This window comes from Eschrichtius robustus, chromosome X (genome assembly GCF_028021215.1).
Source record: "Eschrichtius robustus isolate mEscRob2 chromosome X, mEscRob2.pri, whole genome shotgun sequence".
NCBI classification, from domain to species: Eukaryota; Metazoa; Chordata; class Mammalia; order Artiodactyla; family Eschrichtiidae; genus Eschrichtius; species Eschrichtius robustus.
Genome location: NC_090845.1, coordinates 117,100,381 through 117,118,942, shown reverse-complemented (window position 1 = coordinate 117,118,942; position 18,562 = coordinate 117,100,381). Strand labels below are relative to the sequence as shown.

Sequence of the window (18,562 nt, the reverse complement as noted above, 5' to 3'; positions counted from 1 at the left end):
GGACTTAGAACCTTTACTATGCTAATGTGCATTATTTTGCTCCAAGAAGCGACGTAGCGTAATGTGTTTTCCCGACTTATCTGACCATGGATCTCTTTTTCCACACTATTATGGAACTAGGGAAGATATATTAAGGATTTCACCCTAGGAAATATTACTATGAAGTGTTGGTGATTTAATATCTTACCTCTCCAACAGACATTTTATTTCAGGAAGACACCTGGGATGATCAATGTTTATCCCAAAGGAGTGGGTCTCTACAGATAGAATGTCAAGCCCTGCAAGTGCCTAAGAAGGAAAAGATTTGGGGGCATAGTGCCACCCAGCATCTCTCTGATCTCTGCTTGTCAACAGCCAACTATTCTGCCTGCTTGCAAGGTCAGCCCTGCATTTAGGCAATTGAGAGACGAGACCATCAAATTTAGAAAGTATTCTTGGCGGGGCAGGGAGCAATCTTTAGTACCTCATTATAAAGTTTCATGATTTCATTAAGGCATCCAGTCATTCTAGTACAGATAGCAGGCATTTCTAAGCAGGAACTTTAATGCAGTGCTGGATACTTTGGATGAACAGGATTCAGGTCAAGGGAAAGATAATTCTCTGGGTTGAATATCTTCGTGTGTAATTCAAAACGAGAGGTTGCTAGTAGGTTTAAATGTACTGTAGTTGAGTTAAAGGAGGATGTCATGGTTAAAAGCCAAGAATTTCCTCTAGGAGCAGGTGAAAAAACAGCTGACATTCCCGGTTGTTTTTCTAAGTGTTTAAAATGACTTTTCCAGACCTAAAGCCTGTAAGCATTTTATTAACATTTGATTAGCAATTATTCCTTACTGCGTTGAAGCTGCAATTAGATCAGGTTTCCTTGCATTGCCATCAAAAAAACAAAAAAAACCCCACAAAATCCTGAGCCCCCAAAACTCAACTCTCTTTCACAAAGAATCATTCCAAAATGATTTCCCCTTTTCCTCTCCTTAACAATCTCTAAAAATCATAGACTGTCAGAGCTAGGAAAGACTTAGAGCTCATGCAACTCCCTCCTTATATATATGGGGAAACCAAGGCCCAAAGAGGGGAAGAGATTTCCCCCAAGACCCAAAGAGTGACAGAGCTGAGAACACCTGACTGTCCTTTGCCAATACACTGTGCCAACTCATTAGAAGATGATCTGCAGGGGCCCAATATAGCTATGACTCCAGGTCAAATTTGTTTATAATTTATTAGACAAGCAGATAACAAGGGTTTTTATTTGAACGCCAGAATGCAATTTCTCTTAGGTAATATAATTTGTAGGCAGAGCATGAAACTTAAAACCTGAAATAAATCAGTGTTCACAACACGTAAGAATGTACAGTCAACTATAATGTGACATTTTGTTTTCTGTGTAAACATATAGCAATTAGGTCAGATATATCCAGTGGAATTACTTGGTGGCTTTGATTTATGTGGATGCCCATAGCAGATTTATTCGGATTCTGAAGGGAATTGTTATTGTGAATTAACAGGTTTTATAGGAACTCTGTATGATATACCCTATTTGTAAATGATACACAGACTATATAGCTAAATAAAAACCAGGAAATAGTTGACTCGATAGGAAAGTTTGGTTAGAATATAACAGAGATAAAATGTATGTTGCTTGAAAAAATAGGGGTGGGGTACTTTTTGGTAATGTTCGTATTCACTTGCTAATTAACATAACGGTGTATATGTATTTAAGACCGTATGCCATTAAGCAGTTTAAAGGCTATCAACAGTCAACCAACTATTAGGATGACAGTTCTGGTGTCAAACAGTGGTTTATTTCATTGTTCTCTTCAGGGGTTCTTAGTACGTTAGAATAGTTAGAATTGGGACGTGCGGGTTTCAGTAGTTTCTTGGGAGAAGCCATCAACTACATAAACAACTCCATTGGTTTATAAATGCAGGTGTTGAGATAGCTTCAGTCTAGTTATTTTAAGGTAGCTAAACTTCATCTCTACAACAACCTCAAATGGAAAATTTATAAACAACAGTAACAACAAGAAAAATAACGGTGGACTTAAGGATTGTTAAAATGCCTAAACCATCAACACTAAAAGTCAAACTGATTAAGCCATATTTTCCCTCTGTCCTAGACTCTAGGCTCCTGGTGTGATTGACAGATGTCAAAAAGGTGCAGTGGTGCAAACAGGAAGCCTAGTAGGCAGCTCTTTCATAAGGAGAATTAATGGCTTGGTAAATATGTAGTACTTGGAGTAAGAAATTGTACGCCTACACCCAATGTCCACAGGGCACTCTGTTAACTCAGGCAATCACCGTAGATAGATTGCCCACAGAATCATTTGTTTTCCTTATATAATTGGAATGTATTTAGAATTTGCCACTTTTCTGTTTTTGTAAAAATAGGCTCCAAAATATTACGTGTGGTGTCCTAAGTTACCTGTGGATTGGAACAGATAAAGCTTTGACTGCTCCAACCAGGTTTAGCAGTAGGCCTCTTGTTGAATTTGTACCTATCAGACAGAAAGCCAGCACCATTAGTTTAAAGGAAAGAGTGCAGCCATGTTCCAAAAGCATCAGATGGTAATATTTCTTTTGTAAGTTGAAACTGGAAATATGATGGAAATTTCAGAAATGTAACAACCTCATAGGCCGAGTTTCCCACTTGGTATCCAGAGAGTCATTTGCACAGCCCTATTACTATTTTTTTTTTAAACACCTTTATTGGAGTATAATTGCTTTACAATGGTGTGTTAGTTTTTGCTTTATAACAAAGTGAATTAGTTATACATATACATACATATGTTCCCATATTTCTTCCCTCTTGCGTTTCCCTCCCTTCCACCCTCCCTATCCCACCCCTCTAGGTGGTCACAAAGCACCGAGCTGATCTCCCTGTGCTATGTGGCTGCTTCCCACTAGCTATCTGTTTTACATTTCGTAGTGTACACATGTCCATGCCACTCTCTCACCCTGTCACAGCTTACCCTTCCCCCTCCCCATATCCTCAAGTCCATTCTCTAGTAGGTCTGTGTCTTTATTCCCACCTTGCCCCTAGGTTCTTCATGACCATTTTTTTCCCCTTAGATTCCATATATATGTGTTAGCATACGGTATTTGTTTTTCTCTTTCTGACTTACTTCACTCTGAATGACAGACTCTAGGTCCATCCACCTCACTACAAATAACTCAATTTCGTTTCTTTTTATGGCTGAGTAATATTCCATTGTATATATGTGCCACATCTCCTTTATCCATTCATCTGTTGCTGGACACTTAGGTTGCTTCCATGTCCTGGCTATTGTAAACAGAGCTGCAATGAACATTTTGGTACATGTCTCTTTTTGAATTATGGTTTTCTCAGGGTATATGCCCAGGAGTGGGATTGCTGGGTCATATGGTAGTTCTATTTTTAGTTTTTTAAGGAACCTCCATACTGTTCCCCATAGTGGCTGTATCAATTTACATTCCCACCAACAGTGCAATAGGGTTCCCTTTTCTCCACACCCTCTCCAGCATTTATTGTTTGTAGATGTTTTGATGATGGCCATTCTGACCAGTGTGAGATGATGTCTCACTGTAGTTTTGATTTGCATTTCTCTAATGATTAGTGATGTTGAGCATTCTTTCATGTGTCTGTTGGCAATCTGTATATCTTCTTTGGAGAAATGTCTATTTAAGTCTTCTGCCCATTTTCGGATTGGGTTGTTTGTTTTTGTGATATTGAGCTGCATGAACTGCTTGTAAATTTTGGAGATTAATCCTTTGTCCGTTGTTTCATTTGCAAATGTTTTCTCCCATTCTGAGGGTTGTCTTTTCGTCTTGTTTATGGTTTCCTTTGCCGTGCAAAAGCTTTTAAGTTTCATTAGGTCCCATTTGTTTATTTGTGTTTTTATTTCCATTTCTCTAGGAGTTGGGTCAAAAAGGATCTTGCTGTGATTTATGTCATAGAGGGTTCTGCCTATGTTTTCCTCTAAGAGTTTGATAGTGTTTGGCCTTACATTTAGGTCTTTAATCCATTTTGAGTTTATTTTTGTGTATGGTGTTAGGGAGTGTTCTAATTTCATACTTTTACATGTAACTGTCCAGTTTTCCCAGCACCACTTATTGAAGAGGCTGTCTTTTCTCCACTGTATATGCTTGCCTCCTTTATCAAAGATAAGGTGACCATATGTGCGTGGGTTTATCTCTGGGCTTTCTATCCTGTTCCATTGATCTATGTTTCTGTTTTTGTGCCAGTGCCATACTGTCTTGATTACTGTAGCTTTGTAGTATAGTCTGAAGTCAGGGAGCCTGATTCCTCCAGCTCCGTTTTTCGTTCTCAGGATTGCTTTGGCTATTCGGGGTCTTTTGTGTTTCCATACAAATTGTGAAATTTTTTGTTCTAGTTCTGTGAAAAATGCCTGTGGTACTTTGATAGGGATTGCACTGAATCTGTAGATTGCTGTGGTTAGTAGAGTCATTTTCACAATGTTGATTCTTCCAATCTAAGAACATGGTATATCTCTTCATCTCTCCATCTCATGTATCATCTTTAATTTCTTTCATCAGTGTCTTATACTTTTCTGCATACAGGTCTTTTGTCTCCTTAGGTAGGTGTATTCCTAGATATTTTATTCTTTTTGTTGCAGTGGTAAATGGGAGTGTTTTCTTAATTTCTCTTTCAGATTTTTCATCATTAGTGTGTAGGAATGCTAGAGATTTCTGTGCACTAATTTTGTATCCTGCTACTTTACCAAATTCATTGATTAGCTCTAGTAGTTTTCTGGTAGCATCGTTAGGATTCTCTATGTATAATATCATGTCATCTGCAAACAGTGACAGCTTTACTTCTTCTTTTCCAATTGGTTTCCTTTTATTTCTTTTTCTTCTCTGATTGCTGTGGCTAACACTTCCAAAACTATGTTGAATAATAGTGGTGAGAGTGGGCAACCTTGTCTTGTTCCTGATCTTAGTGGAAATGGTTTCAGTTTTTCACCATTGAGGACGATGTTGGCTGTGGGTTTGTCATATATGGCCTTTATTATGTTGAGGAAAGTTCCCTCTATGCCTACTTTCTGCAGGGCTTTTATCATAAATGGGTGTTGAATTTTGTCGAAAGCTTTCTCTGCATCTATTGAGATGATCATATGGTTTTTCTCCTTCAATTTGTTAATATGGTGTATCACATTGATTGATGCGTGTATATTGAAGAATCCTTGCATTCCTGGAATAAACCCCACTTGATCATGGTGTATGATCCTTTTAATGTGCGGTTGGATTCTGTTTGCTAGTATTTTGTTGAGGATTTTTGCATCTTTGTTCATCAGTGATATTGGCCTGTAGTTTTCTTTCTTTGTGACATCTTTGTCTGGTTTTGGTATCAGGGTGATGGTGGCCTCGTAGAATGAGTTTGGGAGTGTTCCTCCCTCTGCTATATTTAGGAAGAGTTTGAGAAGGATAGGTGTTAGCTCTTCTCTAAATGTTTGATAGAATTCGCCTATGAAGCCACCTGGTCCTGGGCTTTTGTTTGTTGGAAGATTTTTAATCACAGTCTCAGTTTCAGTGCTCGTGATTGGTCTGTTCATATTTTCTATTTCTTCCTGGTTCAGTCTCGGAAGGTTGTGCATTTCTAAGAATTTGTCCATTTCTTCCAGGTTGTCCATTTTATTGGCATAGAGTTGCTTGTAGTAATCTCTCATGATCCTTTGTATTTCTGCAGCGTCAGTTGTTACTTCTCCTTTTTCTTTTGTAATTCTATTGATCTGAGTCTTCTCCCTTTTTTTCTTGATGAGTCTGGCTAATGGTTTATCAATTTTCTTTATCTTCTCAAAGAACCAGCTTTTAGTTTTATTGATCTTTGCTATCGTTTCCTTCATTTCTTTTTCATTTATTTCTGATCTGATCTTTACGATTTCTTTCCTTCTGCTAACTTTGGGGATTGTTTGTTCTTCTTTCTCTAAGTGCTTTAGGTGTAAGGTTAGGTTGTTTATTTGAAATGTTTCTTGTTTCTTAAGGTAGGATTGTATTGCTATAAACTTCCCTCTTAGAACTGCTTTTGCTGCGTCCAGTAGGTTTTGGGTTGTCGTGTTTTCATTCTCATTTGTTTCAAGGTATTTTTTGATTTCCTCTTTGATTTCTTCAGTGATCTCTTGGTTATTAAGTAGTGTATTGTTTAGCCTCCACGTGTTTGTATTTTTTTACAGATTTTTTCCTGTAATTGACATCTAGTCTCATAGCATTGTGGTCGGAAAAGATACTTGATACGATTTCAATTTTCTTAAAATTACCAAGGCTTGATTTGTGACCCAAGATATGATGTATCCTGGAGAATGTTCCATGAGCACTTGAGAAGAATGTGTATTCTGTTGTTTTTGGATGGAATGTCCTATAAATATCAATTAAGTCCATCTTGTTTAATGTATCATTTAAAGCTTGTGTTTCCTTATTTATTTTCATTTTGGATGATCTGTGCATCGGTGAAAGTGGGGTGTTAAAGTCCCCTACTATGATTGTGTTACTGTCGATTTCTCGTTTTATGGCTGTTAGTATTTGCCTTACGTGTTGAGGTGCTCCAATGTTGGGTGCATAAATATTTACAATTGTTATATCTTCTTCTTGGCTCGATCCCTTGATCATTATGTAGTGTCCTTCTTTGTCTCTTGTAATATTCTTTATTTTAAAGTCTATTTTGTCTGATATGAGAGTTGCTACTCCAGCTTTCTTTTGCTTTCCATTTGCATGGAATATCTTTTTCCATCCCCTCACTTTCAGTCTGTATGTGTCCCTAGGTCTGAAGTGGGTCTCTTGTAGAGAGCATATATACAGGTCTTGTTTTTGTATCCATTCAGCCAGTCTGTATCTTTTGGTTGGAGCATTGAATCCTTTTACATTTAAGGTAATTATCAGTATATATGTTCCTATTACCATTTTCTTAATTGTTTTGGGTTTGTTATTGTAGGTCTTTTCCTTCTCTTGTGTTTCCTGCCTAGAGAAGTTCCTTTAGCATTTGTTGTAAAGCTGGTTTGGTGGTGCTGAATTCTCTTAGCTTTTGCTTGTCTGTAAAGCTTTTAATTTCTCCATCAAATCTGAATGAGTTCCTTGCTGGGTAGAGTAATCTTGGTTGTACGTTTTTCTCCTTCATCACTTTAAATATGTCCTGCCACTCCCTTCTGGCTTGCAGAGTTTCTGCTGAAAGATCAGCTGTTAACCTTATGGGGATTCCCTTGTGTGTTATTTGTTGTTTTTCCCTTGCTGCTTTTAATATTTGTTCTTTGTATTTAATTTTTGATAGTTTGATTAATATGTGTCTTGGCGTGTTTCTCCTTGGATTTATCCTGTATGGGACTCTCTGTGCTTCCAGGACTTGATTAACTATTTCCTTTCCCATATTAGGGAAGTTTTCAACTATAATCTCTTCAAATATTTTCTCAGTCCCTTTCTTTTTCTCTTCTTCTTCTGGGACCCCTGTAATTCGAATGTTGGTGCATTTAATGTTTTCCCAGAGGTCTCTGAGACTGTCCTCAATTCTTTTCATTCTGTTTTCTTTATTCTGCTCTGCAGTAGTTATTTCCACTATTTTATCTTCCAGGTCACTTATCCGTTCTTCTGCCTCAGTTATTCTGCTGTTGATTCCTTCTAGAGAAGTTTTAATTTCATTTATTGTGTTGTTCATCACTGTTTGTTTGCTCTTTAGTTCTTCTAGGTCCTTGTTAAACGTTTCTTGTATTTTCTCTATTCTATTTCCAAGATTTTGGATCATCTTTACTGTCATTATTCTGAATTCTTTTTCACGTAGACTGCCTATTTCCCCTTCATTTGTTAGGTCTGGTGGGTGTTTGCCTTGCTCCTTCATCTGCTGTGTGTTTTTCTGTCTTCTTATTTTGCTTAACTTACTGTGTTTGGGGTCTCCTTTTTGCAGGCTGCAGGTTCGTGGTTCCCCTTGTTTTTGGTGTCTGCCCCCAGTGGCTAAGGTTGGTTCAGTGGGTTGTGCAGGTTTCCTGGTGAAGGGGACTAGTGCCTGTGTTCTGGTGGATGAGGCTGGATCTTGTCTTTCTGGTGAGCAGGACCGCATCTGGCGGTGTGTTTTGGGGTGTCTGTGGCCTTATTATGATTTTAGGCAGCCTCTCTGCTAACGGATGGGGTTGTGTTCCTGTCTTGCTAGTTGTTTGGCATAGGGTGTCCTGCACTGTAGCTTGCTGGTCGTTGAGTGAAGCTGGGTCTTAGCAGTGAGATGGAGATCTCTGGGAGATTTTCACCATTTGATATTATGTGGAGCTGGGAGGTCTCTTGTGGACCGGTGTCCTGAACTTGGCTCTCCCACCTCAGTGGCACAGCCCTGACGCCTGGCTGGAGCACCAAGAGCCTTTCTCCCACACGGCTCAGAATCAAAGGGAGGAAAAATAGAAAGAAAGAAGATAAAATACAATAAAATAATGTAAAATAAAATAAAATAGTTATTAAAATAGAAAATAATTAAGAAAAAAATTTTTAAATGTAGAAAAAAAAACGGACAGACAGAACCCTAGGACAAATGGTAAAAGCAAAGCTATACAGACAAAATCACACACAGAAGCATACACATACACACTCACAAAAAGAGAAAGAGGCTCCCAAAGTCCACCTCCTCAATTTGGGATAATTCGTTGTCTATTCAGGTATTCCAGAGATGATGCAGGGTACATCAAGTTGTTTGTGGAGCTTTAATCCGCTGCTCCTGAGGCTGCTGGGAGAGATTTCCCTTTCTCTTCTTTGTTCGCACAGCTCCCGGGGTTCAGCTTTGGATTTGGCCCCGCCTCTGCGTGTAGGTCGCCTGAGGGCGTCTGTTCCCGCCCAGACAGGATGGGGTTAAAGGAGCAGCTGTTTCGGGGGCTCTGGCTCACTCAGGCCGGGGGGAGGGAGGGGTACGGATGCGTGGCAAGCCTGCGGCAGCAGAGGCCAGCGTGATGTAGCACCTGCGTGAGGCGCGCCGTGTGTTCTCCCGGGGAAGTTGTCCCTGGATCACGGGAGCCTGGCCGTGGCGGGCTGCACCGGCTCCCGGGAAGGGAGGTGTGGAGAGTGACCTGTGCTCGCACACAGGCTTCTTGGTGGCGGCAGCAGCAGCCTTAGCGTCTCATGTCCGTCTCTGGGGTCCGCGCTGTTGGCCGCGGCTCGCGCCCGCCTCTGGGGTCCGCGCTGATAGCCGCGGCTCGCGCCCGTCTCTGAAGTTCGTTTAGGCGGTGCTCTGAATCCCCTCTCCTCGCGCACCCGGAAACAAAGAGGCAAGAAGAAGTCTCTTGCCTCTTCGGCAGCTGCAGACTTTTTCCCGGTCTCCCTCCCGGCTAGCTGTGGCGCACTAACCCCTTCAGGCTGTGTTCACGCCGCCAACCCCAGTCCTCTCCCTGCGATCCGACCGAAGCCCGAGCCTCAGCTCCCAGGCCCCGCCCGCCCCGGCGGGCGAGCAGACAAGCCTCTCGGGCTGGTGAGTGCTGGTCGGCGCCGATCCTCTGTGCGGGAATCTCCGCTTTGCTCTCCGCACCCCTGTGGCTGTGCTCTCCTCCGTGGCTCCGAAGCTTCCCCCCTCTGCCACCCGCAGTCTCCGCCCGCGAAGGGGCTCCTAGTGTGTGGAAACCTTTCCTCCTCCACAGCTCCCTCCCACTGGTGCAGGTCCCGTCCCTATTCTTTTGTCTCTGTCTTTTCTTTTTTCATTTGCCCTACCCAGGTATGTGGGGGAGTTTCTTGCCTTTTGGAAAGTCTGAGGTCTTCTGCCAGCATTCAGTGGGTGTTCTGTAGGAGCTGTTCCACATGTAGATGTATTTCTGATGTATCTGTGGAGAGGAAGGTGATCTCTGCGTCCTACTCTTCCGCCATCTTGAAGCTCCTCCCCTATTACTATTAACAGTAGGAATGACTTCAACTCTCCCAGGAAACCATAACCTTCCAATACATTATTCATGGTTTAGGAATCATTTTGATTTTCTACCTCAAGAATTTAGCCAAATGACAACTATTTAGTGAACTCTTGTTTCCAGTGTTTCTTCATGTGCTAAAACTGTATAGGCCCTTGTCATATCAGAACTGGCTATGTTGCTTCTCCTTGATGGCCCTTCTCCTTGCATGGCACACTTTCCGTGGTCTGAATGAGTGCTGAAGGCAAATCCATGAAAGATTTTTGTGGAAGACTGAGGTCACTGAGACTTTGGTGTAATAAGATAATTGATGTGCTGGTATAATAGTTTTCAGGCAAATTGAAATAGAAAAATAAAATAAAGGTTTTCCCTTAAAATTATTCCAGGAAAATATCTTTTCACAGGAGGGGACACCCAGTCGTATCAATAAAGAGTAGAATTTTCAATGACCTCCCTAATGTCAACAATAGGAAGTTTATTTCTAAATTTGGGGTTGCAAATTTTTCCCAGTTGGTTGCTTCCCTTTTTTCTCTTTTAATTGAGATAAAATACACATGCCATAAAATTTACCCTATTAAAATGTATGATCTACTGGTTATTAGTATATTGACCGAGTTGTACAACCATCACCATCATCATCACTATCTAATTCCAGAACATTTTCATCACCCCCAAAAGAAACCCCATAATATTAGCAGTCACTCCCCATTCTCCCCTCCCCCAGCCTGTGGCAACCACTAATCTACTTTCTATGAATTTGCCTATACTGAACATTTTATGTAAGTGGCATCCTATAACATGTGGTCCTTTTGACTGGCTTATTTCACTTAGCATAATATGTTCAAGCTTCATCCAATGAGGTGATAGCTCATTGTGGTTTTGATTTGCATTTCAGTAATGACTCACGATGTTGAATATCTTTTCATTGGCCATTTCTGTATCTTCTTTAGACAAATGTTTACTCAGATCCTTTTTGCATTTTAAAAATTGGGTTGTCTTTTTATTTTTTACTTATAAGAGTTCATTAGATAATCTGGATACAAGACCCTTATCAGATATGTGGTTTGCAAAAAATTTTTCCCAGTCTGTGAGTTGTCTTTTCACTTTTTTGATAGTGATTTTTAATTAATTTTTATTGGAGTATATTGCTTTATAATGTTGTGTTGGTTTCTACTGTACAGCAAAATGAGTCAGCTATACATATACATATATCCCCTCTTTTATTTATTTATTTGTTTTTTGGCTGCATTGGGTCTTCATTGCTATGCATGGGCTTTCTCTAGTTGTGGCGAGCGGGAACTAATCTTCGTTGCGGTGTGCGGGCTTCTCATTGCGGTGGCTTCTCTTGTTGCAGAGCATGGACTCTAAGCACGCGGGCTTCAGTATTTGTGGCACACGGGCTTAGTAGTTGTGGCTCGCGGGCTGTAGAGCGCAGGCTCAGTAGTTGTGGTGCACGGGCTTTGTTGCTCCGAGGTATGTGGGATCTTCCCGGACCAGGGCTCGAACTTGTGTCCCCTGCATTGGCAGGCGGGTTCTTAACCACTGTGCCACCAGGGAAGTCCCTATCCCCTCTTTTTTGGATTTCCATCCCATTTAGGTCACCACAGTGCATTAAGTAGAGTTCCCTGTGCTATACGGTATGTTCTCATTAGTTATCTGTTTTATACATAGTATCAACAGTGTATACATGTCAGTCCCAATCTCCCTTGATAGTGTTTTTTGATGCACAAAAGTTTTTCATTTTGATGAAGTCCAATTTATCTGTTTTTTTTCTTTTGTACTTATGCTTTGCCTCACCGAAGTTCACAAAGATTTACCTCTGTGTTTTCCTTTAAGAGCTTTATTGTTTTACATTTTGGCCTTTGGTCACTTTGAGTTAATTTTTGTATATGATATGAGGTAGGGATCAAAAATCATTCTTTTACTTATGGATATCCGGTTTCCTCAGCACCAGTTAGTTTATAATGTTATTTAAGTCTTTTATGGCCTGTTGATCTTCTGTCTAGTTGCTCTCCCCATTATTTAAAATGGGGTATTACTATCTATAGTTACTATTTTTGAGTTGCCTATTTTTCCTTTCAATTCTGTCAGTTTTTACTTCATGTCTTTTCAAGTTCTGTTGTTAGATACATATACATTTATAATTGTGAATTATTGGTATTGACCCTCAGTCTTTTAAAAAATTACCTTCTTTGTCTATAGTACCAGTTTTTGTCTTAAAATAAATTTTATCTGATATTAGTGTAGCCACTCTAGCTCTTTTTAAGTTACTCTTTGCATAGTATATTTTTCCATCTTTTTACTTTCAACCTATTTTTGTCTTTGAATGTGAAGTATATCTCTTATAGGCAGTGTATCATTAGATCTCTGCCTTTAGATTGGAGAGTTTAATCCAATTAGTTAATGTCATTACTGATACAGTAGGATTTAGATCTGTCATTTAGCTATTTGTTTTCTACATATCTTATGTCTCTTTTTTTCTCTCTATTGCTCCATTACTGCCTTTTGCGTTAAATATTTTATAGTTTGTCATTTAATTCCCTTGTCATTCACTTTATTACATTTAAAAAATTATTTTATTAGTAGTTGCCCTGTGGATTACAATTAACATCTTAATTTATAACAATCTAATTTGCATTAATACCAACTTAACATTACTACTATATAGCTTTGTTCCCTCTCCCCTCCTTTGTGCTGTTATTGTCATACAGTTTACATCTTTATAAGCCCATCAACTCATATTTCTAATTATATCTTTATGCAATTGTCCTTTAAAAGCAATAGGAAAAAGTATTTACTAAGCAAAAATGTAATAATAATAATAACAACAACCTATGGAGTTACCTTTTCTAGTTTTCTTCATTTCTTCCTACTACTTTTGGGTTACTGTCTAGTATCCTTTCATTTAGGCTGAAAGGACTCCCTTTAGTATTTCTTACAGGGCATGTCTAATAGTGACAAACTCCCTCAGCTTTTGTTTATCTGGGAATGTCTTCATTTTTTGAGGGACAGTTTTGCTGGATATAGAACTCTTAGTGGACAGTTTTGGTTTTTTTTTTTTTTCTTTCCACGTTTTGAGTCTCTTATCCCACTGCCTTCTGGGCTTCTTAGTTTTTTATGAGAAATTAGCTGTTAATCCTGTTGATTATTACTTGTACGTGATGAGTTGCTTCTCTCACTGCTTTCATAATTCTCCCTTTGTCTTTGATTTTAAACGCAGAGCTGTGAGAAATAGTAGGTTTGGATAATTATTTAACATAGAGCTAGAAAGTGGAATTTCACAAAGCAATGCAGGGAATGATTGTGCTCCTCTAAAAGGAAGGTAGTGTTTCTAAGTGTACAGGTTCTGCTTGCATAAAGGAGGTATTATCTTAATGACAAAAGCGAAGGAGCTATTTTCCCAGTTGAGTTGATGGAAAAATCTTTTTTCTGGCTGGTATAACTAGAATAAGAAACAGAAGTCAAGCTGGAGTGATGTGGAGTAGGGACATGTTTTGGGAAGGAGAAGAACTTGTTTAGCAGTAACAGCAGCCTCCTATAAAGCCCTGTGGCCCTCTAGGTTTATATTACTAATTAAGGCAGTTGTGCACTTGTTTTCCATTAATTAAGGTATCTGCATAAGTGTGAGTACCCAAGTGAGTGAATTTGTTGGACACTTTGTCCCTGATGTTGTGGGTGGTGCATTTATAGCAGAAGGTCTCTGCACTGTTAACTCACAGATAATGATGCTGGAATTTAGTTCAAACTTGTAGAGTCACTACATATAACTTCACTGATGGTTACACTGTATATATCCCTGTCTGTTTCTGGAACCATGAAAACACAAGATGTCGACCATCTGAAATGTCAGGGTAGTCCTTAAATATAGTTGTTATTTAAAGATGTATAAATTACAACCAGCCCACCAAATCTAATCTTCGGGACAGCAACATATTTGAAGTTTCAATTTAGTTGAAAGCCACCATAACTTAGGAATTCACCATTTGTTTTAACAAAATTCATCAAACACTTAAATGTGTATAAGTAAAGAGAGTAGGAAACAAAATGGAATTATGTTTAATTGAATGCAAATGCAAGGATTTCAGTATGATTAAGCCTCTCTGAGATGTTTTCAACCAGAATTACTTGGGAATAGACAGAAGAGATGAATGGGAGAAAATAAGGAAGTACCAGTACTTTGGCAGGTGGATTTATCCACCTAATCAGGAGCAGATAAGATGAGGACTTTGGAAGCTTTTATTCCACTGCTTTTCACACCTTCTAGAGAAGAACTCCTTGTGGACTATATATTTCTTGAGGGCAAGCTCCATGTTCTATTATTATCTCTTGCCCATGCCGACCTGGAAATCGGCTGCCACATGTTCCCAGGGGCCATGCTATTCTCTTCCTAGCCTGTGCTTTGACCAGCTTTGGCTAAGGATCCAGGAAGAAGAACCTCATTGCCCTTTTTTCTGTAACTAAAGGCATTTTGCAACTCTCAAGTCCCTTTGCCTCTCTCTTATCTTACCTGCTCTCAACTGATTCTCCTGTGATATCCCCAAGGATTAGGCAGAAAGCTAGCATTACTTGCAGCACTCGTGTGTTGAAAAGCTCTACTAACAACTGTCTGTGTGGGCTTGCTATGCTCATCTGTAAGATGCGGGGATTGGACGATATATCTCTCAGGTCCTTTCTGACTCACTTACCATTCCAGGTGTTGAATATAATGCTGAGCACTTCTGGGTGCTCAATACATCTAATATCTCCATTTCTGATACTGGACACCATTCTCTGGGAGGTAGGTTCTCTGCTTCCCAACCATCTCCTTACCTGTTGCATGTAGCTAGGTTATGCAAGTTAATTTCTTCAAAGATGAGAATTACCATGGCTGTATCCAGAAGTATGTTGAACAAACACGATGTTCAGAATGTGTGCATATTACCTGGTATATCAAAAGGGGTTAAACATTGTGGGGGAGGGAAACAGGTGTTTATTTAACAAAATGTTAATTGAATATGACTAAAAGGAATCTCAGAAGACGGTGGAGAAGCCCATGTTAGAACTGGTCAAGACATTCTTTTTTTTTTTTATGTATTTATTTGGCTGTGCTGGGTCTTAGTTGCGGCATGTGAACTCTTAGTTGCAGCATGTGGGATCTAGTTCCCTGACCAGGGATCGAACCCGGGCCCCCTGCATTGGGAGCGCGGAGTCTTAGCCACTGGACCACCAGGGAAGTCCCAAGACATTCTTACCTACTGAGCTCCGTGAAGAGAAACAAAGAAAGGTGAAACTATAAATGTGTGTTGGCTGCAGTCTGTTATAAGCTGTCCTTTTCCCCTCCCACACTTACATTCTCCTATTCCTGCTACTCTATCACCACCATCGTCACCAAATAGTTTTGTGAACTAGAGAAGAAATCCAGGTAAGACAGCCAGCCAAACACTTCAGTCCTAGGAGCAAGCAAAATGTGCATACCCCATGCACCAATGAGAGCCAACAGGGAAAATAATTCACCATAATCTCTGGGACATATACCTCACCAAAATAGCACAGAATCAAGCCCTGCCCAACACTGAGTACAGATTAGCTGGACTTGGTTACATGGTGCTCTTCCCAGACCTTGTGGTTAAATTCTAATGAGCTTCTTAGGAAAAACAAGGGGCCTGTCTGAGGAATGGATTCCTAGGCAGAGCCAATAGGAGAAATGCTTGATGAGGTTTGGAATTTAAGCATAAGAAGCAATGATGAGAGAGACCCAGATGGGAATGAAAATGATTGTATCTGTACTAGACTCCAACTCTGTGCTTACTTCAGAGAAGTGAAATTAGTCTAAGATTTGCTACCAAATGGCAAGTATTTAAATATACTAAATTAGTGAGTGTTTTATGTGGGGATGAAAGGTGAGTGTGAACGATAGTTTAGCCAAATGCTAAGTAGCAAGTATTTTGTAAGTATACACAATCAACCCAGTAGAAAATTCTGCAGCTGGAATTTCTGAAACTAGAAGTGACTAAGCTAAAATTGGAAGAATGATCACCAATATCAATAAGAAATTGGAAGAATGATCACCAATATCAATAAGAAGTAGATGTAAAATGGCTGTGAATTTTGTTAAAAGACCATCTGAGCAAATAATACAATTCCAGCAAGGTAGTGAATATATTCAAAGTGTTAATGGCCACGCTTGAGTTATCCTACAGTGTTCAGTGATTTCCTTTAAAGCAGTGTCCTAAACAGTTACCAAAAAAGTAGGGCTCGAATTCCTTTGCTATCGGGGAACACCAGCAGTTCCGTTTCACATTCCTCCATCCACTGTTTGACTACTCCATTCAAACCACTCAAGGTACAGAAAAGAAAACTACACCATGATAAGGAAGGACTTAATCATTTGGTAGCTGCAGTACACAACTAGGGATGCCAGTGGCCCTCGTAAAATTCCAATGCTCTCTCTAGTTGTCTTCTGTGACCAAAGTGTTACAAAACCTATACATGGTGGATTCAGAAAGGGTCAATTGTTCTAGCGTCTTTAATGCTGTGTTTACCACACAAAGCACTGTTTTAGTACACATCCTAGTTTTTCATATTTAAAAGAATTACCCAAGCATTTCTTAAGTTAATCTTCACTTAAGGAGTGACACTAAAAAATATACAAAAGCACCATTCTTTTTTTTTTTTTTTGAGAGTTCTCTGAGTATTTATTACTGATTTCCAGACTTGCAGAATCAAACTGGTAGCCTGTTGTAAAATGACATTGAACAACACTCCTCATATTCATCATGATCATAAGTAAAGAAAATGCTGTGAGAATGTCTTTTTTAAATTTAACCCTAGTTGATTTACAATATTGTGTTAGTTTCAGGTGTACAGCTTCAGATTCTTTTCCATTATAGGTTATTACAAGATATTGAATATAGTTCTCTGTGCTATACAGTAGGTCCTTGTTTATCTGTTTTATATATAGCAGTGTGTATCTGTTAATCCCATACTCCTAATCTATCCCTCCCCCTCCCCTTTCCACTTTGATAGCCGTAAGTTTGTTTTCTATGTCTGTGAGTCTATTTCTGTTTTATAAATAAGTTCATTTGTATCATATTTTAGATTCCACATATGTGATATCATATGATATTTGTCTTTGGCTTACTTCACTTAATATGATGATATCTAGATCCATCCATGTTGCTACAAAGGGCATTATTTCATTCTTTTTTATGGCTGAGTAATATTCCACTATATATACACCATCTCTTCTTCATCCATTCATCTGTCAATGGACATTTAGGTTGCTTCCATGTCTTGGCTGTTGTGAATAGTGCTGCTATGAACATTGATGAAGAGTACCATTCTTTTGCTTCTTCTAGTTCAACCTTTAAAAGTATGTGATTAGATATGAATACTAAAATAATTTTACTCATGTTTCCTGTGGGAGCCTACTTCCCCCTTAGGAATCTATAGCCTAAAACTTGGAAAGGGAAATGTCTGAAGCTCTCTGACCTCCAAGGAAATAATCACTAGAGACTCAGAATCTGGTTTTTCATCAAGTCCCAGCTAATTTATTTGTACCAGATGCACCAGGCCATTTATTACACTTCAGAATAATACAGTGCAGCCTTAATTATCTGAAACATATTTTAACTTCATATTTTTCAAATAGTACACCAGAGAAGGAAAACCTATTTATAAATCCTGATCTAGACCTAGCCTTTAAAGGCAGGAAGCTTTGACAGGGAAACTAGAGGCATCTCACTAATCCTTGGTGGGCCAGATGCATTCGGTTGACTCTTAAGGCCCTGTGCTTGATGACATAGCTGCTGTGGTTCATACACAGAGGTTATTTTTAGAGGCAAGAATTCTCATTTCCCAAAAGTATAACCACAAAATGTATTTGGAATGAATCAGATTTATACACTAAGACAATAGTAAATGCGCAAATCACGTCTGTGTAACCTCAGTTCCCTGAGGAAACGTGATATCTTGGTATACTCTCACCCTGGGACCCTTATCCTCTGTCAGTGGCCCTCATCTAATTACGGCGGTCCTTTGGAAACCCAAGTGGTGCTGTGGGGTTTCACAGATGTCTTCGAAGTAAGTTTTCCTTCCAGAAAAAAGGTATATTTCATTCTTGAGGCTTTTCACAATTTAAAACTGACATAGGGACAAAAAGTCACTAATCTTCAGCCATGGTGGTAGCCAGGGTCGGATGCCTTCAGAGGGAAGTTGGACTTGGTGGCCTGCAAGGTTACCCTGCTGTATTTGCATTTGGCTGCCACACCTGGCCAATCAGCCTTATCTAGCCAGCTTCTGTGTTTTGTGGGGCTTTTGGACCCTTACAATGAGATTTATTCTAGTAATGCTAAAGACCCTAAAGGAGGTCATTACAGAGCACAGAACTAACACACAATAGGCCAAGTGATCTAGCAGACAGAGTACTCATGTGGGGATTGGAAGAGGCTCACCAGGTGGCCTCAGGAACCTCGTTCAGCCACTTAGTGCTTTGGTTGGCCATATCCCTTTGAATTACTTGGTTCATTTGCTTAAAAAGATCAATTTCCTGCCTTCCTCTTTCACTTGGCCCTGCTTTATCAGAGGAGGGGGCTCCCTCAGCTCTAGGGGAATATGGGACCCACTGGCAGTCAGTCACTCAGTCTAACTGTACATCTGTCTAGCCTCAGTGTATCCAGGGCTCCCTGGTAGGAATCAGCTATTTCCATACCAGAGCAATAGCAATGGCGTATCAGACC

General features: G+C 39.7%; 1 protein-coding gene across 2 annotated transcripts in view; it reads left to right on the top strand.

The window, feature by feature from the left end:
• Positions 1–18,562, top strand: part of GPC3 (glypican 3) — a 432,614-nt gene that overhangs the window by 347,771 nt on the left and 66,281 nt on the right. The window lies entirely within an intron of this gene.